Source organism: Simochromis diagramma, unplaced genomic scaffold (assembly GCF_900408965.1).
Source record: "Simochromis diagramma unplaced genomic scaffold, fSimDia1.1 OVJJ01000618.1, whole genome shotgun sequence".
Classification (NCBI taxonomy): Eukaryota; Metazoa; Chordata; class Actinopteri; order Cichliformes; family Cichlidae; genus Simochromis; species Simochromis diagramma.
Window position 1 is genome coordinate 1098479 of NW_024387423.1, and position 23353 is coordinate 1121831.

Consider the following 23353-nt stretch of genomic DNA (forward strand, 5'->3'; position numbering starts at 1 on the left):
ACAAAACTGAACTGAATTAATCTCACCGTCTGCTCTTCCCTCACTTGTGAACAAGACCCCAAGATACTTAAACTCCTAAACTTAGGGCAGTAACTTGTTTTAGACTCAGTGTGGGGACCACACCCTTTTCCAGTCTCGGACTTGGAGGTGCCAAGTTTTCATTTTGGCCTCTTCACACTCAGCCATAAACTGCTCCAGCGCAAGTTTGAGGTCACCACCTGATAAAGCCAACAGAACCACATCATCTGCAAAAAGCTGAGACAAATCCTAAAGCCCACAAAAGTCCAACACACTGGCTCGCTTGGATGGACATTAGTACTATAGCTGTAAAAGGTTACAAAAACAATAATAGCGATATTGCTATTAGTAGGGCTGGGCCATATTATACCGTTCACGGTAATACCGGTACAAAGTTAGGCAACGATAAGAAAATGAAATATCGCGATAGAATATGGGTAAAACGCACATGCGCAGTGCCTTTGTTTTCATACGCACATGGCTGAAAAAGCATGGCGGCAACGGAGAATGAGAATGGAGAAAGCGGATCGTTGAGTGAAACGGATGAACCAGAATAGGTTTGTAAAAATGGTGCCACTTCAGTGATGTGGAACTGGTTTGGCGTTTGTCCGTCAGATCGTTTAGGTCCCAAAGTCAAACGACACCGCAGCGTCACTGAGAGTTAAAAACTGTCTAAATTCTTTCCTCTTTAATAAAACGATCAGCATTGCTGCTTTACCAGGTGTAACTATGAAGTTTAACATCCAGGCATCCATGAAAACAGAATTTATTACATTTAATTAATGGAGTTAGAAGTTAGCAGGAAGCTAGCGGAAGTTAGCTCGCTAGTTTCACTTGTTCTGACTGAAAGATTTCTGGAAAAATTCAAAAGTACAGCTCTGCTATCACTTCCAACATAAATGAAGACAGGAAACTAAACAGCACTGACGTTTGTAAAGTTACTGAAGTTGGGCTAGTTGGTTTATAATGATGTGCTACGTGATCGCTAGCGACACAGCTATGTTAGCATAACATAAACAGTGAAGCTGGAGGATGAACGCTAACACTTTTCCACTCTATAAAAGTTAACGTGAGGGTTCCTGATGGTTAGAGACAAATGCAATCGCATGGCAGGATGCTGTAAACGGACCAAACTTCAGTCAGGAGAACAACTGAGACAATCCATCCACAATACGAGGTTAGTCATTAATATACTGCAACAACACGGGAATAGAGCAGCTGTGATAGAATACAGCATTAATGAATCAATGGTACAGAAGTGGAAGAAGCAAGAAATATGAGTGGAATAAAGTTTGATTTATCTGACTGCTTTGTTTCGCTTAATGTGTCTTATAATCCTGTGCACCTTATGGTCTGAAAAATAGTGTTTGACTTTTTTATTTGTCACACTGTGGTTTCATGTTGCAAAGCACCTCTTTTTAACTTCAGTGGATATTATACATGGTTATGCTCAGGATATGTCAGCCCATTTCTACTGGAAATGCCTTTTGGTTAAACTTTCAGCAAGGAATTTCCATTTCCACTGTTAATTTTTTATATAGGTTTAATGCACATAAAACAGCTGCTTGTTTAAGTGAAAATAAATGGATGGGGGTTTTTTGCGCTAGCAAAGTTGTGGAGTTGCATTTTGTCTCGCATCAATTATATCGTCAGTTATATCGTTATCGCAAATTTTCAAATATATATCGTGATAAATCTTTTTGGCCATATCGCTCTGCTCTAGCTATTAGTCATATTAACACAGAACTTTGTTGGTAATTCATCGGAAACTACAAATGCACTGACCTGTCAAGAAAATCTGCAAGCATACAAGAACAAAAGCATACAAAAAGAACAATTAGACGGTTATTTATGATATTAACACGTGTACTGTCTTCATATCAAAAACATTTTTAGTACATGGTTATCATACTTCCCTTTGCTCCAACACTAAACATAATCCAACAGATATTCATGAACCTCGGTCTTAAAACTCTGTACCTTCAGTTACATTGCAAATTTCCATTTATGTCATACATACAAAAACATACAGACACCAAACCTAATGCTGGTCTCATACCTGGAGCCACTAAAGATTTTTGTGCACATTACTGTAAGTGGAAACTGATTTGCAGATATGTTATTGTGCTTTTCGTGTCTTTAATGTTTAAGTTTTTTTTTTTTTTTTATAACTTTGAGCGTAATGCACACTGCTCATCAAAATACTGCTACACACTGCAGATTAGTCAGGTACTGGGCTCTGCATTCTCCATGGTAACTGCAAATTGTCTGTGTCAGACTGTTTAATGTCCCCTCGGCCTCCATCACTCTCCGTATTTCAGTCTTTATTTGCCCTCTCTCTCCCCTCCAGGCCGCATCCTTGGTGTGAGCCAAGCAGTAGCTTTGCAGGGCAGTAAGGTAATAAATGTGTTGCAGATGCGTCTGCGAGTCGTGAAGGATCGGGGCATCTTTCGTACCTGCCATCACTCTGCTTTACCCCCCACCCCATCCCTCCTTTTGTCCCATAGCCTCCATTTGACTCCTGCTCCTCTCGTCTCACCTTCTCCTCTCTTTCTTTTCCCTCACTGTTTCCACCCCCTCCCATCTCTCTCTCACCATCTCCTCACTTCGCTGGCTCTACCAGGATAATTAAGCACGTCTAAGATGTGCTGACTTGGCACAATTGACAGTCATAGTGAAGGAGAGAGACAGAAACGGTGACAGAGGGAGAGATGTAGAGAGAGACCTTCAGGCTGTCTCCTTTCTGCAGTCCAGACAGTGCATCACTACTGCTCGTGTGTGTGTGTGTGTGTGTGTGTTTTGAGGTGTGTGCACCTCGGGGAGATGCAGTCACATTGTATGGGATCCAAGTTACAGTATGTTTTTAACTCTCTCTACTACTTTGTCTCGGGGCCTCCTGCTGGCCTGGCTGTGGGGAGACTTTACGTGAGCGTCCAAACGTGAAAAAAGGAGTGCTGGAACAGATCTTTGCCTCTTAGTAAACAGTGCAGAAAGCATGTGTCATGCTCCTTCCATTGTACTCTTAGCAAATGATGCGTCAGATGCTCTTTGAAGGTCAACAAAAAAACCTGTAAGACTGCATTCGGCTTAAGTGTAAACGGTGTCTACCCCACAGGACAGCAACTGTCTGTCTAATGATGTTACATTCAGCGAACATCATCGTTTTTAATTGTTATACTGTGTTTTATATTGTTTAAGAAATTCCAGCTCTGTGGAGTCTTCCTAAGGTGAAAGAAACATTCACATCCAAGGTGCCATGACTGTTAGCTCAGTGGCAGGTCCATGCCAGTAAGACAAGGTCACTGTGCCCCTTCAGCTGAATTGTCCTCACACATTTTTATAATTTGAAGTAAAATTAAATCAAACACTTTGGTAATGAAAAAGAAAGATCACCCAAATTGGTGATAAGTCATTGCCATAACAACCAAGCTTACATGAATTATTCGGCTAATAGAAGACGCTAATTTAGAAGAAGATAGGTGTACGAAATTTTGGGAAGCAACCCTCATATTCTCTTTAGAATTAGGAAGGCATCAATTTGTGCAGCACGTTTTAAAAGCATGATCTCACTCAAATAATTATGCATATTGGTTCATGATGTGGTTTAAAGCAGGTGCTGCATTAATTTGTTGTGTGATTATACAAGATTGCCTCTTGCAGTGCTGTTTTAAATATACATTTAGCCTTGTGGTAAACCGTCCAGCTCAGTTTATTGCCTGTCTTCTGGACACACTATGTGTGACTTCAAGTGTAACTCTGCACATAAGTGGTAACATAAATGTACTTTTTTAATGAAAAAGCAAAGTGAGTTGAGCCAAATGCCCTCTTGTTAAAGTGGGCTGATGTCCATATGTTCTGGTGCCAACTCTGTAGTAGCTGAAATTCCTTTTCATATATTACAGGCAAAATAATTTATTTAAGTCAAAATTTCCAAAGCAACCAAAGTCTGTCAAATAAGCACAAAGGAAACTGAGCTTTGCCAAATAACTGAGTTTAGCTATAACACTGAGATGGATGGACAGATTGCAGGCATTTCATTAAACTTGGGCTGGGATTCCTTCTTAAGCTGTAATCCAGCCTTTGCCTATCCACATACATTATATATATATAATGAATTATTTTGTAGTGTATTTAATGTTTTTTACTTCCCCAAACCAGATGTAGTTTTAAGAGATCATAAGTTGAAATTGTAGTGTCATAGAAGACAATCACTGGTGCTTGCACAGGAATGGACTGTGAGGATGCAGACCAAGAATAACTCCGCTTCTGCAGGAGAGAACAACCTGGAGAAAGATTATGCTTTGGTTACAGGAGATTCTTCTCATGTTTGGAGAAAGAAGGAAGCCAAAGAACACCGTCCCCACGGTGTAACACCGTGGGGGGAATATTATGCACTGGTCCCCACTGCACAACTTGTCAAGGTGAAAGGAATTGTGAAAAGTCAGATAAAGCCCCGACTTGAATTCCATTGAAAACCCGTGGGGTGAACTAAAGACCATGGACCACACCAGAAGACCATCAAATATGGAGGAGCTTGAGAGATTCTCCAAAGAAGAATGTGCTGAGATTTCTCAGGAGACGTGTGTGAGACTTGCTGCAAACTTCAACAAACAACTGCAGGCTTTCATCCAGCAGAAACAACACACAACTGATGGTAAGCATCAGGGCACTAACAATTTTGACCCTGGTAGTTTTTGCTTTTTGTAAAATAATGCAAGCATCCAGAATAAAAGCTGTGTTAAAACTGTTAAAACAGCAAATGGGAAGACAACTAATTCTGTCCCCATCTGTATATGTCCACGTTCTTGTTTTACACGCAGAGTCATATTTTAGAAATTTGCTGAAGACATATCCTCTCATAAAGAATGTCTTACAAATTGTTCCTTCAAGGCACAATTTCCATGGAAAACCATTTACAGTGCACATTTGTTTGATGGATTGTTGAGGCACCTTATCAAAGAAACATCTAACAGCAAAAACTGATGATACTGTTGATAATTTGTAAGGCTTCACTTTAAATAACAACTTTTCGTATGAATATTACAGCTATTTCCTCTGAAAGGTAGTGAAGTCCCAGTTATAATTACAGGTTCCATAAATTCAGGACAAAGGGACAGTGAAGCATGGTGCTGGTTTATGATTGGATTAGAACTGACGAACGGAAAGAAAACAGTCTGTTTGCCATGAAAAGGCCTACCTAGTTAAGCAGACTTTTTCATTCTGAGACAAACAATGTGACACACACATCCATTTATCTGAACCCTTTGTTGTTAAAGATGAACGCAAGCTGTGATATGAGAGTCGAATCAGACTGATCGCAGCACAAAGTTGCGTTAGCACCTTGATAATTATAGTATGCATTGCTTAGACTTGAGACTGAAGTCGAAGCGTTTTCCTGGCAGCGTTAGAGCTGGTTTGTATTCGTTTTCTCAGGCTGGCAGTAAATGGAGCATAAGAACAGGATCCCTTTGGAGGGAAAATGTTACACAAGCCAAACCTTCAATTTTGTCTTTTTCAACCGTTTCACTAATGCCTAACCAGCATGCAGGTGCAATCTGTCATTTCTTTCCTCCCCGTCTCTGCTGAGAATTACAAAGTAGCAACATAACCCGTGTTCACTCAACACTACGTGCTGCGTCCAGGCATCGCAAATTTCCCTTTGTATACCTAATTCCTCATCTGCTCTTTTCCTCTAAGGAGGCTGAAAACGTGTGTTTTGTCCTTTTAGTTTTCCAAATGACTGACCTGTGTCAGTCAGTGTTCAAAAACGTCACTTTTTACTGTGTAATCATTTAGCGCGAGTACGTTTTGACACACATCAGATGGAATTAGATGGGAATTAGTTGACAGGCCGAGCACTGCTGAGTTTATAGCCTTGTGCAGCACATTATGAAGCCTTGAGCTAACGCATATTAGGGCTTACATGGATCTACATCCATTTAGATACAAGATGGATGATATCTTTATCATGATGAAATCACCTGACAGCAATAATAGCGCAGTCTGACCTCGCCCTCCTCCCATTTTCTCTCTGCAATCCTCCTTTATAACAGACTTATCAGTGCATTACTCAGATGAGAAGGAAAATTTGAAAATGTGGGCTCTGTGTGTTTTGCCGCTTAAGGTGCTGAGAGAGCACCAGGTTAATATTCAGTGGTTAGCGTCGACAGAGAGAAACCTTATAAATATGTCCTCAGGTTGCCTGCTCCCTGTCAGCTTTAACGCTCTGCCCACGCATACGCCCACACACACGAATAAGGAACGTGCACGTGACGCAGACAAATACTGGTGAGACGTGCACGCACTCGTGCAAAGTCACACACAAAGACGTGGCCACGCACACATGCTCGTACACACGCCCACGCGCTACCTAGCCGGGTTCTCAGCAGGCGGGCAGCGCCGACAGGCTGAGCCAAAATAACGTCTTAAACTCAGTAACCTCAGCCATCATATCAACAACTGAATCAGAGCAGATAGGCAGTCTGGCTGGCTGGCTGTTCAGCTAAACAAATCAAGCCTGGTTAAATGAACATGCAATGAAAAAGACGCACGCTTGCCCTGCAGAGGAGTCTGCGTTTCGAGCAGAAAGCGTCCAGAACTGCTTGTAAATTGTTCTGACGCCGCTGACCAGCATCATCCAGTTTGTTTAAAGAGAACGAGGAGAAATGCTAGAAGAACTGCATGGAACAAAATTCTATTTACAGAAATCCAATGACCAGCAGTGACTGGATACATTTTAAGGGTTCATTCAGAGATCCAGATAACTCCCAGTAAAATCCAACATTTGTTCATTATAATGGGCCTGCAGTGCAGTCTTGGAGGTACATCTGTGATTATCATCATGATTGTTTCAATGGGAAATATGTCTGAGCTTCCTATGCAAAGTAGCTTGACTTGATAGTTCATCTCAGTGTAATCTATACTACAAATGTCATAAACCAGCATGTAGGCTATAAAATAAGGTGGAGCCCAGCAGCAGAGTTTATGAATTGCCAGTGTTTCATTTTAATAGGTAAATACTTGAAGTTAAAATCAGGCAAAGCAGCAAGTGAGTGTGGACCATGGAAGCACGCATGCTTTTCCATCATCACCTTTTTGAACATGGAAAGTGTGCATTGCCTTAGAAAAGCCCGTCAGGGTGCCTAGGGACATAACACGACTTAAAGGTCGTGTTATCTATTTTCTAATAACTTTACTCAATCGTTTGCAGTCATGTAATTCACAATCTTCAAAATCTTAATGTGGGGCACATTAAGACACATAGACTGTATAGACCAGATGAAACTGGCCATCATGACATTATTAATTAGTAAGAAAAGTCTAAGTTTTCTTAGTCCATCTCAGCAACTTGTGAGTCACACAGTAAAATGCATCTTGTTTTTTGTTTACTTTTCACTCTAATGAGACTCGTAATTTACTAGATATAAATTATCTTGTATTCAGTAGGTCTTCAAACTAGCAATTCAGGCCATAAACACATCAGGAACATGTTTAGTGAAGTCACAGACAGGGACCCAGTGCTATTTATACCAATCAGGCTCAACATCATGACCACCTTTCTAATATTGTTTAGTTGCCAAAAACAGCTCTGACCAGTCAGGCCTGGACTCCTCTAGACCCCTGAAGATGAGCTGTGGTATCTGACACCAAGATTCTCTGAGACGCGAGGTGGGGCCTCTATGGATCAGACTTGTTTGTCTTATAGATGCTGGATTTGAGTGAGATCTGGGGAATTTGGGTAAAGTAAACGTGTACATGGTCTGCAACAATGCTTAGTTAGGTGGTACGTGTCAAAGTAAGATCCACATGGATGGGAGGACCCAAGGATTCCCAGTTGAACACTACCTCCAATAGCTTGTAATTTTTATCAGACCAGGCCACCTTCTTCGATTGCTCCTTGGTCCAGCTCTGATGCTCATGTGCGTATTTTTTGTGCTTTCAGTGGTGTAAAAGGGTTAGCATGGGTACCCTGACTGGTGTGCAGCTGTCCAGCCCCATACGCAACAAACTGTAATGAACTGTGTATTCTGACACCTTTCTATCAGAACCAGCATTCAGTTTTTCAGCATTTTGAGCTACAGTAGCTCGTTTGTTGGATCAGACCACGCGAGCCAGCCGCTGTTCCTTCCCAGGAGAACTTTGACAGATGTTGACCACTGCAGACCAGTAACACCCCACAAGAACTACAGTTTTGTAGATGGTCTGACCCAAACTGTCAACTCGCTCAAATCTTCACGCTTGTCCATTTTTCCTGCTTCTAACACATCAGGTTTAAGGTCAGAATGTTCACTTGCTCCCCAATAAAACCCGCCCACTAACAGGTGCAATGATGAAGAGATCATCAGTATCACTTACTCCACCTGTCAGTGCTCACGATGTTATGAGTGATCAGTGTATTTACTCTCTTTATGTGCCCACAGGAGTCGCCCTCTGCTGGCCATAAAAAAGAAGCATACGAGCTGTCAAAACAGGAGGAGCAGCCGAGGCAGCAAGTGGGCAGTTCTCATCTATCATCTGCATGTATGTTTTGAGGAAAACTGGATATTTCATTACAACATGGCACGTTATTCATTCATTCGAATAAAAGCTGCTCAGTGGTACAAATGACAAAAATGTTTTGTTTGGTTAGCTTTTTCTGTCTTGCATTCTTCTGAGTCGAGCTGGTAGACAGCAACAATGACGGAGATGCCTGCTGCACAGCTGACTTGACTGACTTGTTGATATTTTACCCACGAGCGAGGTGGGAATACACAATACAGCGTTTCTTGACACATTTAATGTTATGAATGATTTAAAAGAAAAAAAACCTTTTTGCTGATTTTTTTTAAAGCTCTATACCAAAATGTATTCAAAATTAAGAGTGTGTCTCTTTCCAGTGATTGTAAAGAGGATAAAAGCTTTTTTGGGCCAATGTGTGCGTCATGTGTTGAACTCAAGCCCAGCAGCTTTCCTGGGGGTCTGTGTCTACACAGGAAGCTTTCAGACAAAGTATTGAGTTGTTGGTCACACCAGGTTTGGCAATCCTCAGAATGCATTTTATGCTATTATTTGCAGATTTTAAGCATGTAATTCCAGTAAAATGCTTAATCGATTTTAAAAAGTGTCTGTTCTGTCACTCACAGATTACAGAGACAAATTGAAAATAGGTCTTTGTGTGCAGATGTTAGAGGTTTTCTAAGACACGGGATTGCAAAATGTTATCCAACAGACAATTACTGTAACTGGTGAGTCTGGTTATTTTGATGGGTTAATGTGACAGGTTTATATGTCTGTGGATGGATTTTGTCACCGGCGTATAAGGCACCATCATAAAAGTCACAGGACGAAAACGTAAGCCAAGTGTAAAGCTGGGCATGGTCCAGCCCACGAGTGCTGAGTATTCATGTAATCGTGCAGTAACGACTAGAACTCATGGGTTAGAAAATCAGTATGATACCCTGCACTTGTGAGACCATCAGATCCAGTTCAGCCATCCAGTTCACAATGGCCTGATTAAACTGTGATGTTTTACGTCTCTGCTGAAGCTTCACTGCAGGAGGTCCAGCTTTTGCTGAGCTACACTGCACCAGTCACATCACAGCTCTTACAAATGGAACCTTTTTCCACCCGGGATGCCATCAAAACTCATATGCAGTCACAAACTGAACATCAAGTAAAAAACAAAGGAAAAAAACTGCTCCTGCATCAAATTTGACTACTTTTTGTTTCTTTATAGACAATGTCCTCTTGGATGTGAAAACCACACACGCATACAAAAGTGTTTAAGTCTACTACTTAAAGCCTGTCCTCAGCAGTCACTGATGTGACTGCCACCCCCCACTCCCACCCACCTTTTCTTTTCATAACTGAACAAACCAATAGTGTGGGTTCCATCTGTGGAAGGCGTAATACCGGCTAATAAAACTAGTCTTGGCTTCTGTTTCTGCACTGTCTGGATGCTTGACAAGTCTTAAGGACAATTCTATAATCTATAATCTTTCTCCAACTCCACAGAAAAATGCAACCACCAGGGACATTATCATCGCACGTACTATGTCTCCTATGAGCAGATGCAAAACAGCAGCAGAATAACGTGGCAATCCAGGCTGACTGTTTGCAGTTGTTTTTCTCCTCACAAACTTTGCAAAGCACTTAGGGCCAGATTTACTAAATGTGATGACGATCCCCAAACAGCTCTAGTAGGTGTGGTTGGGTTTAGGGGTGAGTTACAAAACTTGCTTTCTTCTTCTGGCTTTATTGGAGAGGTACAGTGAAGACTGACAGGAAAGCAGAGGGAGAGAGGGGGAGACATGCAGCAAAGGGCCACGGGTCGGACTCAAACCTGGGCCGGCCGCTCTCAGCCTGCTCATCCCACTGAGCTAAACCGCTGCCCACAAAACTCATTTCTGTGAAAACTCAGTTTTCTAAACAAAGACTAATTTGAATATAAAATGCAAAAAAGGTGTTTTGTACCTTGATTTCAAATCAGTTTGGTTTTTATTTATTTAGCACCAAATCAGAACGACGGTTGCCTCAAAGGTAAAGACCATACAATAACACAAAGAAAACCCCAATAATCAGACGACTCCCTATGACCAAGTTCTTGGCGACAGGGGGAAGGAAAAACCCCTTTTTAACAGGAAGGAACCTCTTGTGCTGCTCTGTTGGTGCTATGCTACAACAAGGTCTTTAAGATAAGATCTGGTCTGATTATTCAAGACTTTGAATGAGAGGAGAAAGATTTTAAATTCAAATTCGAGAAAGAAACTTGCAGAAAGTCATATATAACGGTTTCAGTTCCAAAAAAATACTAACAGTACCTTTTTTTACACCAAAAGTCAGTTTGTCACAATGCATTAGTAAATCTGCATTTGGAACACTAAACTATTTTCATACCACTTCAGTAATATGTACCAATATCTCTACATCGGTATCGGCTGACTCCAATCAGCCTATCAGCAAATAAGATGAAATTCACTACTAAGAGAGGTCAAAACTTATCTGTTGCGTCTCATCAATTTTGCACTGGCTAAATGTTCAGAGATAGTGTGAAGAAGAGCTGATAGTTACTAGTTTAGTTACTGAAGAATTATTTGTTTCATTGGCAAAAAAGGAGGGACCAAAAATATCCAGATGAGCCAAAATGCACTACCAATACCAAAAAACAAGTGTTGGTACTGGCCCATCATTTCACAATGAATGCACAATGACCCTCCCTCACTCATTCATCATCATCCTCTGCTTCCATTTATTCAGGCTTGTTTGGCTCGCAAATCTCACACTTGGGGGAGTCTCCAAAGAAAAGATGTCAGTTAACATTACAGTAGTGCTAGTGCTGATGTTTTCCTTGTTAGCCATTTATCGCATAATGCAAAAGCCTAGCATTAAGAAAATCCAGTTAATTCAACATATTTGCTGACTCACGGCTTTATATATTGGAACTCCTGTCACGATTCAAACTGAAGCAAAAAGGAGACAGCGTGAGTGAGGAGGCTGAGTGCAGCTGGATGGAGGCGTGTTGCTATCTGAGGAATCAGCGGAATTTAGGGAGTGGAGACTGAAGCACCAACGTGAAGGCAGTCTCAATACAGCTATGGAACACAATGAGCCGCAGCACTTACACACTCACACACACACACACACACACACACACACACACACACACACACACACACACACACACACACACACACACGCAAACAATCCCAGACACAGAACAAAATGGGCAGTAACCACCCGCACTCTGACCCGCACCGCGCACACTCGTAGACACGAATACAAACGGCCGCGGACCTCAAACACACAGACATGGTCACAGATGACCACACACACACACACACACACACACACATACACACACACAGATGACGTTTGTATTTAGGTCAGTGTAAACGTGGGCTGGGTGGATGTCTGACTGACTAGTAAATAAGCTGGATGGAAAATAAATAAAGCAGACAAAATCAGACAGCAGGCAGTCATGCACAGTGAGGCTAGGTAAACGCACACACACACAGACACGCATACACACACACACAAGAGTGCACAACGTGCACATGCACACACTTTTGCCTTATAAACTTGAAACATGGGATAAACATTGGCATACTTAGACACAAACACACACACTGAAAAACAAATTAGGCGAGCATGGTGACTCACTGTGTCTGTGTCATTTAGTCTGCGTCTGCAATGGACACCATCACACACATATGCATGCACACACACAAACACACAGTATTTTTTTCCAACTTCTTTCTAATTATGAACACACATATGCACGCACATCCATAGACACACATGTGCACAATAACCATGTCACAAATCTTGTAATTATGTGCACATAAATACACATGAACTGATACACAGCCTTGGACACACGTGCAATTATCTTGTCATACATCTGGTAATTATATCAAACTAATATGGAGACAAGATCCCCCCCCCCCAACACACACACAGATACACAGACACACACACACACACCTGTTATACTGTCCTGCTAAAGATGGGGCACAAACACCAGAGCAGCAGCGCATCTGCATTAACTTCAGCTATTTGACTTGTGCCATAAAGAGCAGAGCAGAGTTTAGCCCACTCATAATGAGCCAGGTCTCTGCTGTTCAACACATCACAGCACTGAAAGAGAAGTGCTGGTAGAGGCATGGTAATTATGTAGGCATAGATTATGCATATAGTCTATAAGCCTATGTCTGATGCACATGTGTTCACGGAGAACATTAGGTCATGTTCAGAGCATCATTACCACTGCATAAAAAAAGCACAGCCCCCACATTCATTTCAATGAGACGGGTGCCGACACAGAGGGCTCCAGAAAGAAAAAGCACTGTGTGTCTTCTGGGAGCTGACTGTATATACTGTAGGATACTGAAGTCAGCTACTTGGAAAATGAAAACAAAAACCAAAAAGTTTAAGTTAATGAATAATTTTATTATAAAGTTATCATTCTTGTATCCTGCATCTTGTTATTATACTGTTAATGTAATGGGGAAAAAAATCATCTCACCGAATGGCCCCTTGCCCCTTGTTTTTGTTCAATAGATATGATATTTGCCCGTGTAGAGTGAGATCTCCGTGACTGTTTTCCTATCTGACTGTCATGATCTATATGAGCAGCTGGGTGTGGCCTGTTCATCAACACACCTAAGGTAGTAACAGGCTCAAACTCTAGTTTAAGATCCAAGTTCTTGTATGCTTACTTTGTCGTCTTCTCTCCCAGCTCCGCCAGCGCGCTACGCCACGACACCACCCTTAAGATTTACCTTTTGGATTCTGGACACAAACCCTCTCAGGATTTTCAGCCACACTCTAGGGAGCATCACAAACGGCACTACCTGCCTGTACTCCTGCCATCACCGCCCCACACAGGGTCCTGGAAAACTCATGTCAGACCTCCTAAACCAGGGCTGCCCAATCCCAGTCCTCGAGAGCTACTATCCTGCAGCTTTTAGATGCATCCCTACTCCAACACAGCTGAATCAAATGGTTTGATTACCTCTTCAGCATGCCATCATGTTTGGCAAAGGCCTGATAACAAGCCATTCATTTGATTCTGGTGTGTGGGAACAAGGATGCATCTAAAAGCTGCAGGACGGTAGCTCTCGAGGACCGGGATTGGGCACCCCTGTCCTAAACACTCCTCTGCCTCCCCCTCCAAGCTTCAGCCTCCTCCTGCCCAAGGAAGCCGCTCCATTTCAGTGTCCACTGTAACCTCTGGCCCAACCCATGCACCCACAACACCCTTTCCCCCCTCTAGTGCGCTCCGCGAGCACCACGACACCAGTCACTGTTTATGTAATGTACCACGGACTGCCATGCTAGGATTCTCACCCTTGTAGCACATTATGTATCAAGAAATTTTCTAGGTTTTGGTAGAGTTCCCCTACAAAGCATTATATTGTGTATCTCACCACACTAAGGTTCTAGGCTTTGTCTCTCCTTGTCTATCTTGTGTCATTTTAAATAAATGCTTCTTTAGTTCAATTATTCTGCCTCCGCACTTCATCCCAGCCTGGTTTTTGAGCCCAGTTCTGGTACAGGCCTCTGGCCCATCTTGACACCTGACTGGTACCTAATAATATAGTCATGGTCTATATTTTACAAGTTCAAATATTCCTTCTTTACGACTGTCATGGAACAGCTCTTCTCCGATTTCATTGTACATTTGGACGCAACAAGTGACACTGACAACCACAACTACCAAGGAGGACAAAGTGAGGCGTTTGAGCAAAGGGGGAAAAAACTAATCACAGTGTTAGGGATGAAAAACGAGAAACTAATTAAAACTTAATCACCTTATCACTTAATTGTGAGTCAGTAGCCTCAATCAGGGTGGTTACAAACTCGAGTTTGAATATACTGTCGCTGCCTGTGGTTTCCAGTAGATATTACCACAGCATAAAACAGCCACGCTGACAACGTGAAGAAGGTTTTCTTTTTCTTTCTGGCCATTCCTCACTGCCAAAACAAAAGCTCCTAACTGGGACTCATCTGTGATGTCAGAAAACTCTGCTCTGCTACTCTGAACTCATTTCCCTGTTGCTTTTACCACAAACTGTCTCCCATATGTGGTGCTCCACTTGTTCAGCAGTACTCAAAGACATCTTTGAGGCACATGCTACTGTTGTATCTATTATAACGAGTTCTCTGACCACTGCACACAGGGTTAGAGGAGACGCAGGCTAAATCCTTTACTCCACAGCGCTACAATACTCATCTCTAAACAGGCGTTTTTATTAACGGCTCCAAGTCACCTGTGGGGTCCCACAGGGTCCATTTCTTTTCCTCTTTACTTCTCTGTAACGAGCTCTCTTTACAGAGATGAAATTAAACCTTCAAACTGGCGAGCTAAACTGTACGAAGCCTAAAGACGTTGATAATTGTCTCTGGGAAATTTGCTTTTTCAAAGAAACAGATACACTGTTAGTGTATCTGTATTCAGCTCCAGTTTGACTTAAGTTGCCTCAGAAGTAGTGCTTAGAAAGCTGAAGGAACATTTCACCTTATCATCCAAGCCTTGGTTGGTCATTAGAAGACAACATACAAGAAAACCAGAAAAATTCTGATATTAAGACTATCAACTGGTAGCAGCAGACCAGTGTTTCCAGTCAGCACCCCAGAACATATCATCAAAGTTAAAAAACAGGGCTTTAATGCATCATGTATGCTGACTTAATTATGGCCTTTATTTTCTTTGACTATGTCACAAATGTCTCATAATAATGTAACAACACAACTACAGAAATTCAGAACGTTTGTGAGCTTAAAACCTCCCCCACATGCTTTATAACTGAGAGCTGGTGGCGTACAGGACTTCCCAGGCTCCAGTAAACCTCTAATGTGTTTACTACCATGTCATATGTCAGTCAGAGACACACTTTGCTTCATTGGGTAGGCAGTTTAATACCTCACATCAAAGCTGAGAGAACTTCAACATAGGACCAGAACACTTTGCAACGCTTATATTTCCTGCTCTCTTATCCTCTTCCTGTGCGGATCTGTCTTACTATCAATTCATTGATTAGCTTTCAGCTGTTAACATCATGTTTTAGCTTGAACAGTCTGAAACTATTAGAAATAAAAAGGGCATTTTTCTGCTCACAATTACAACACAGTTAGTAATGCTACGCTAATAAGGTATTTGGGGTAATAGTGCTGCTAATAGTTAAGTGGCTAACATTACTGTGTATACTAACATTTATTCATGTTGTTGAAATGGGAGATTTGCTGAATTTTTGTAGTGGGGAGAAACGTTTTTATTTCAAGTCTTGAAACACTCACTGATTGGACAAGCTCTGTGATGTCGTTGTTTTTCAGGGTCAATAACATATCAGTGATTCTTGTGGTTTGAGATCACACAGCAAGAAACGGAGCAGAGGAGGGAGGAGGGTGGAGATGACAGCCAGAGTGAGATAAATGGAGATGGACAGAAGAAGGTGACCACTGAGGGAGAGAGAGTGAGAAAATGTGTCAAATGCAGAAAGGCAGATGACAGCGAGGATGAATTAGAGAGAGGGCGGTCGGGACTCAGAGTGACTCTGCAGTATTGCCCCTCTTTATACTGACAGACGCAAAAGGAGTGTTAGAAAATGTAGGTGGGAAAAAAAATGACATAGGTTAGTTTTAGTGGGATTTTCCCACTTTTGGAAGGCACCATTACTGTTATCTTTTGGTTCCTCTGAGGGGACATTGCTTCTCTTCTCCCTCTTTTCTGAGGAGGATGAATAGACACGTCATTCCCCCCCCCCCCCCCCCCAGGTTTTTAGAAGCATGAAAGTTGCACTCACATTGCGTCCTAGCAGAATTACAAGCAAGTCCATCCTGGAGTCGACACCACCTGAGTTTACAAAAGATGTCATCTTATTTGTTTCCTGTAAAGAATTTCTTTCTGTTCGCTAGATGCAAAAGGTGTAAGAAGAACGGGAAGGCCTCGGTCAGCTTGAGCACGTTTGTGACTGACTGTATGGAGTGCAGAAGAATCAGTGCAACAAAGGTAAAGGTAGATTTTTATCATTTGTACATGGGAATATAATGTAGAATTTCCATGTATGAATCAGTTCATCGTAAATGTTTGTAGTCCATCTCTGGCTCCCACATCCAGTGTTTTGTCAACCTAACCATCGACCCCAACCTCCTCCACGGGTGACTATAATAATTATGCTTCATTTCCTTTTTTACATTTTAATTGCTAACAGGACAAAAGACAGTCACTTACACTAAATGTATACTGTAAGTTGCTTTGGGACATCTGCCAACTACCGTCTCACATGGCCCTGGAGGTTACTTATAAAAAACTGCTCACCTAAACAACCAATCGGATTGTTTTTATAGGAGGACAGTTTCCTTCCACACAATGTGAACATAAAAGTATAGATGGCTAAAGTTTTAAACATTTAATGTCAACTCCTTCTCTGTCCACCAATCGGATATCAGATAGGGATAGATAGAAGCAGTTGAGGAAGACATGGGTAAATGTACATGCACCCTAATTAAAAAATTTAAGTCAGCTATCAACGGATTGTCTTGGCTGAAGCAGAGAGCAGACAGCAAGAAGATTTTAAAAAATAAAAGTACTGTAGACAGAAGGACAAACACTGACAGATAGGCTCAAAGATGAAACAACCAAGGGGAAACCAGGTGAACGGTAATAGTGAGAAGCGATTAAAAAGTTATTTCCCAGTGTTGGTAACATGGCCTTGGTCTGCATCTGCCCGAGCAGCACTCTCCTTATTTCACGCAGACTGCAACACACAGAGTAAGAAACTCAACGTGGAAATCGAGCAGAAGATTTAAGTGTGTACTTGTACGTGTAATATCTGTTATAACCGACGTGGGCTCCAGATGCTCGGAGCGAGGACGTTTCTAGATCTCCTGCCACGTTCTGACACTGAGACACGGCTTTAAAGGGTAATTAGAGTGAATACCGAGGTCAGACACTGAGCTGTGATGTTTAAGGTTAGGGCGAAGAGACAAGGGACGCATTATGTCAGTGAGTGTCCTCAGAAAGACAGAAGCACAAACCTGCCTGTGTGTTTGTGTGCGTTTTACCTGACACAAACCCTCGGTGGTAAACAAAACCTTACGTTAGCCTTGCAGCTATCGACCACCGGTGTCTGCCTGCATCTGAATGTTGGCGCGTTTGTTTACTACCGCTCGATGACTTCATTCCCCTCTTCACCCCCTCAGGGCCTTGGCGGAGACTGACCAGAACAAACCCAGACAAGCACACCCATACACACAGCTGATGAATTATGTAATACATGTGCTTTGAGCGCAGAGAGAAGGCTCGGCTCTGGAGCGATCGCTCTGTATATGCAGCACTTGACTACTCTAACAACAGGAGCAAAAAGAGCGCGCACATATGCGTGGACAAGCCAGTGTGAGGTTGTGTGTGTAGATTTGAGGCCAGTGCATTAATCAAAATCTTAACTACACAGCACACACACTGCATGCCAACCCCGCTAGGCTCTGTGTTCAGTTTAATTAACTCGTGGGGAAGAACGGAGAACAGCCAGCTGAGTTATAAGTCAATCTGTCAGTGACTCAGTCAGTCCTTCAGTGTGGTTTTCTATAAGCTCACAGAGTGGGATGTCTGTCCCGGAGATGCCATCTTCCTGAAAATAAAGGTTCTGTCAGTCGCTCCGTGTTCTCGGTTGTTTAAGCCAGCGAGCCGACTTCAGCTGCAAATCAAATTGCTTTGACAAATCAGTGGTGAGTGGAGGAGGCACAGTCCTGTGTGTGCTCCGGTTAACATTGCCGATGGAAACATAGCGGGACACCACCAAAAAAAAAAGAAAAGAAAAAAAGCCCAGCAATCAAAGAGAAAGCGGCAGAATGTGAAATTCGATGCAGCTGCTTTAAAACCCAAAACTAGGAGGAGACACAAAAAAGAAAAGACACAGTTCTCTTGGAAATGTCATCAGTCACATTCACAGGTGTGTTCTCTGCATAAGTATGTCTGAACGAGCTGTGTGTTCGTATGTACTGTACAAACAACACAGAGGACTGCTTCACTTAGACACAACTGCACTTAGACCTGCCAAATCCTAAGGAGCCTGAACGATGCTCCTGATCATTTCTGCTTCATGTTAGGGTTTATTATGCTAGCCACCTTAGTTTGTGATGGTCAGCATGCGCACCCTAACATGCTGACACTGACTAATGAACCTGATTTTGCCAGTAGGTGAAAACTTAATCAGATTTGATCCTGATGGGAATATTAACAACAGATTGGTTTTATTTTAAGAGGGACCTGTTCTGCTCCTTCCTAATGCCTTATTTTAATCAGCGCCTCTGCTAGAATTTCTGCACATAATGTAAAGTTGAAAATAATTATTTTTAATCTTGCACTGGCCCCCCTGCATCTCCTCGGCCCACTTCATCACTCTCTGAAACCTACTACTTTAGCTCCCTGACTCCTCCCTTTGAGCCAACTTCCTTCTGATTGGCTGACCTCATAAAAAGAGGATTTGAACATATGACAACACATGATAATAAAGATATGAGTCATAATGAGCCAGTGGTTTAAAAAAAAAAATCTCAAAAGCCACATACCGTCCACTTTATTAGGCAAACCTTGCTAATACAGATTGGACCCGTTTTGTCTTCAGAACTGTTCTAATTCTTCATAGCACAGATTCAACAGGAGGCTGGAAACATTTCTCAGAGGTTTTTTGTCCAAATTGACATGATAGCATCACACAGTTGCTGCAGATTTGAGGAGTTTTTCTGAAATGCTGAAATCAACCCATCTGGCACCACCAACTATTCCACATTCAAAGTCCCTTAAATCCCCTTTCTTTCTCAAATAGCTTGAACTGCAGCAGCAGATCATCTTCTCAATGTCTAAATGCGGTGAGTTGCTGCCATGTGACTTGGTCTATGTTCTGTTTATCAAAGAACATGCTTATTTAACCAGAGAGCACAGAACTGAGATCTAATCCTGTTATATTCACTTCCAGTACCACATTTTCCTCCCCTCCAAAGGGACAGAGTATGTAATCTGTCTGTTAGCAGTCTAATGTCGACAGTTTTCAAGGTATCATGCTCAAATTTTGTGCGATGGTAGATACCAATAACAGCTCGAGCTGAGTTAAGTTTAGTGAAAATTGGCTCACGGTCAAGTTCAGAGTAAATGGGAAAATCTGTAAAAACTTTCTATTACCTACAATATTTTATGGATTATATTCAAACCTCACAACAATAGCCTAGGCCCCTGGGAACACAAGTACCTAATATATGACCTTGACCTTCATTGTTAGTGCCCAAGGTCAAAGTTGACCTAGAAAATTTTTTTTAAAAACTACAAGTGTAATATATATAATATGAAAGGGAGAGCGCTGTTCAACATTAAAGTTTTGCAAAATCAAAAACTGCATAAATATATCTTAAAATCTCAAGTTTTTGTAAGCTTACAGAAGATTTCATCTAAATCTACTCCAATCATATGGCTTAGACATATAATTTTAAAAGGTCAAAGGTCCAACATCAGCATGTTATAATAAAAACTTCATAAAACATCAAAGTTTTAGTGCAGCCTTTACCCTTCCGAGAAAGCTGCACTCTAAGTGCTCTTATTTATTCTTTGCCTCTAATGAAATAATTTTGAATGAGTCCTAAATAAAAAAAAATTCTTATGCATCTTATACGCAATGCTGGTATATTAACTAAGGTTATTACATTAACCACTATTGAATGAAACAGGCCATTTGAGCTCTATTCTGCCCCTCAGATTATTTCTCAGGTATGTTATAAATTTGTTATGGGGCGGGTCATAGTCATTCGTGCTGTAAGTAATTAAATAGATGTGTCACCAAATATGTTTATTCCTGGCCTGCTCGTGGCAAAAGCCTGGCATCTAGTGGGTCAACAGCAGAAGCTCCTGGTAAGGGGTGAGTAGGAGTTTTTGCTCCTAGCACTCAGCAGGGTTGACCAGGTGTTTTGTGTCTCTGACAATTCCTGTTTCTAATGCGTTTGGGAATGCATAACCTGTAAGTTTGGTGGAATGAATTAGTACCTTGTCCAATGAAGTGATGACCTTTCTTTGTGTTTATAGAGTTTGTTACACTACTGGTGTGAGATAGCTGTTGATGCTTTGTTTTGCCCGTTAGCATGAAAAAACATAGCGGTGTATGGCATTCGCTACACTATTTGGCATTCTATGTCCGTTTATTGTTGATGTTGTGATATTGTATTGGTTGTTTACATATGATAACAATATTGAATGTAACATTTATGTATCTGTATGGATACTAACATTTATGTATCTGTATGGATACTAAGTGCACCTTACTCTGTTTCTGGTATTACAGTTTTACAAGAATGAAAATATTACAAATGGTACAATCAGGAAAAGTTCTGTGACACGGTCTCCTGAGTGGTCACTGAAGCCATTTATGTTTAGCTCGCTGCATAAGCAGAATGGAAGCATTCAGCTGAGGGCTCCAATTTAAGACATCTTTCTTCTGATTGGCTGTCCCTTGCAAATAGAGGGTTTGAACAACATCTGGGCGGAGCTTCTGTCCTCATAGCAACGTTGCTGAGATTACCATAATAATAATATCCACCAACATCAGAAGTAGCTGTTTGAAATTTAGTGTTTAGGTCAGCTTTTGAGTTAGTTGCTAACCTCATTATTGCAAACATTTGCTGTGTTTTGATTATCCCCCCTGCTAATAATATAAAGCATAAAAAGTAACAAATATTGTATTTGAAATTAAGTTTTTCACTTGTTAACAGTGTTCCTGTCCACACAGTGAAGCCAAAGTCTGCAACTACAGCTAATTAAACAATGAAATGAAATCAATACGCCACTGCATTTTAAAGAGCCTCACAAGTTCAGCTCTGCAGTCTGCCCGGCAACACTACACCTGTAACATAAGCACGCACTACACTCCTCTATAGAAGCCAATTCAATCGCTCGCTTAATATTCTTTGAAAAACTATGACTGAGGCTCACATCTGTTTTCGTTTTTGTCTTTGTGAGAGCTGAAGCCTCCAGTAATGAGTGAGAAGCAGCAGCACAAAAAGACTGGCAAATGGCAGTGAGTTGTCTCATAGCAGAAAAGGACAGGTGTGCAGCAATAACATGAAGTGCTTAAAAACAACGAGAAAGGAGAGGATTAAAACTTATGATGATACTGTAAAACTCACCATATGGGAGGAACAAAGAAAATGAAGCGAGTGTGTGACTCAGTGCTACACTTCTCCATTCTTCACTCTTTTTTTCATCCATTGACTGTGATAATTCTGCTAAAACTGTTGCTCTGGTAGATTTCATTAAAAGAAATAGAGCCTTATTCTTTTAAATTGTATATGGTTCATTATGTCTGGATCATACCATTTTACTGTGTTTTAGACTCCTCTTGTGATCTCACTATAGGGAGTCGGGATGTCACGTGTTCAGAACCACTCACACCACCAGTGTTTGTCGGTTTTCAATCACCTGAACCTGAATTTGGGAAAAACTGCTCGTGTCCTGCAGGCCTGCATACAACTTCAGTTACAACAATAATAACTGGAGCCAGTGATTACGTTTTAATGAGAAGGCGTTCAGCTCAAGTCGACAGAGGTGAATGATGTGGGCAGCGCAGCGCCTATTATTTCCACAGACCACTGCTTTTCTCTCTGCAGCACACTAAAGTCTTCGCCTCAAAGAATATGACCTGTCTGATTTCTCTCATAAATGTCACAGAAGTAATAGATGCTCACATAAACACACTTGCATACACGGGCATGAAGAGATAAGTCAGCAAAGAATAGACAATTGTTTAATTGCAAAGAGGGTAATGCGTGTAAGTGTGTTGTGTCTGAAATCTCTCCAGGCTGTGACTCCACTGCGGTCAGGTGCATTTATACCCATAGGCATTTACCTTGCCTATGGGTATAAATAAAGTTACCTTGACCTTGACCTTGATTTGAACCATGTATGAAATTTTCAATATTATTCATAACCTCACCTACAAATAATTCTCTTTAGTTGTTCATAATGTGACAGGATGGTTGCTGAAAGAAAATGTTAACTGAATCATCATTAAATCAGACTCAAATCACTCAAATCAATCGGGGTGGTTTGGTTGGTGAAAGGTTGGTGGTTCGATTCCCCAACTGCTCCACTCTGCATGCCAAAGTATCCTTGGGCAAGATATTAACCTCGAGTTGTTCCCAATGGGTTCACTAGAGTGTGAGTGGTAGACAGAAAGCACTTAGATGTAGAAAAAATGGCTGAGATGCTGTTTAAAGCGCTTGGAGTGCGAGAGTACAGAAGTGATGTATTCTTTCATATTATATTTTGTGGAAATAGAGGAAATTATTTTATTGCTACAGTATAACCTGCATTACTACAATTGCATTAATAACATTCTTTATAGCATTATTCTATTAATAATATTTCTTACAGTATTGATATTGCATTAAGAGTTGTTTATTGAAGATGTTCATTTAAGGATCCTTCCACTATGTTAACTTTTATTACAGGTACGGCCAGAAGTATTTCATACACATTGCATAGTATTTGTGCTCATTAAGAGTTGTTGCTTAGTCTACAGAGGGTCTTAAGCTTTGTGAAGCGCGACGTCTTCACAATCTATTGTGTTAGAGACTAGAGCATAGAAGGATAACAGCATACATGCTTACAATACACATATAATCTAGAAATGTGCCAGGCCTGAGGCCTTAACTCATTTAGCTTCTAACTGCATTTTAGTCTACTTGGTAACAGATGACCGGAGTCAACAACCAGCCCTCAGAGACTCATAGGGCTTGAAGTTTATTGCCTTGTATGGAAGGTGTGATAGAAAGAGGAACTTCTCTGTCTAATTTTAGGGGCTTAAGATTGACC

At 41.4% G+C, this 23353-nt stretch overlaps 1 protein-coding gene and 1 long non-coding RNA gene across 3 annotated transcripts in view; both read right to left on the minus strand.

Annotated features, from left to right (window-relative positions):
* Nucleotides 1–23353, minus strand: part of LOC120722304 (low-density lipoprotein receptor class A domain-containing protein 4-like) — a 246493-nt gene that overhangs the window by 136187 nt on the left and 86953 nt on the right. The gene's annotated exons all lie outside the window — the stretch shown is intronic.
* Nucleotides 1618–13515, minus strand: LOC120722307. The gene is made up of 2 exons (XR_005693400.1): nucleotides 1862–13515; nucleotides 1618–1816 (listed from the first exon to the last, which is right to left on the minus strand). It is a non-coding gene; the product is annotated as an uncharacterized LOC120722307 (long non-coding RNA).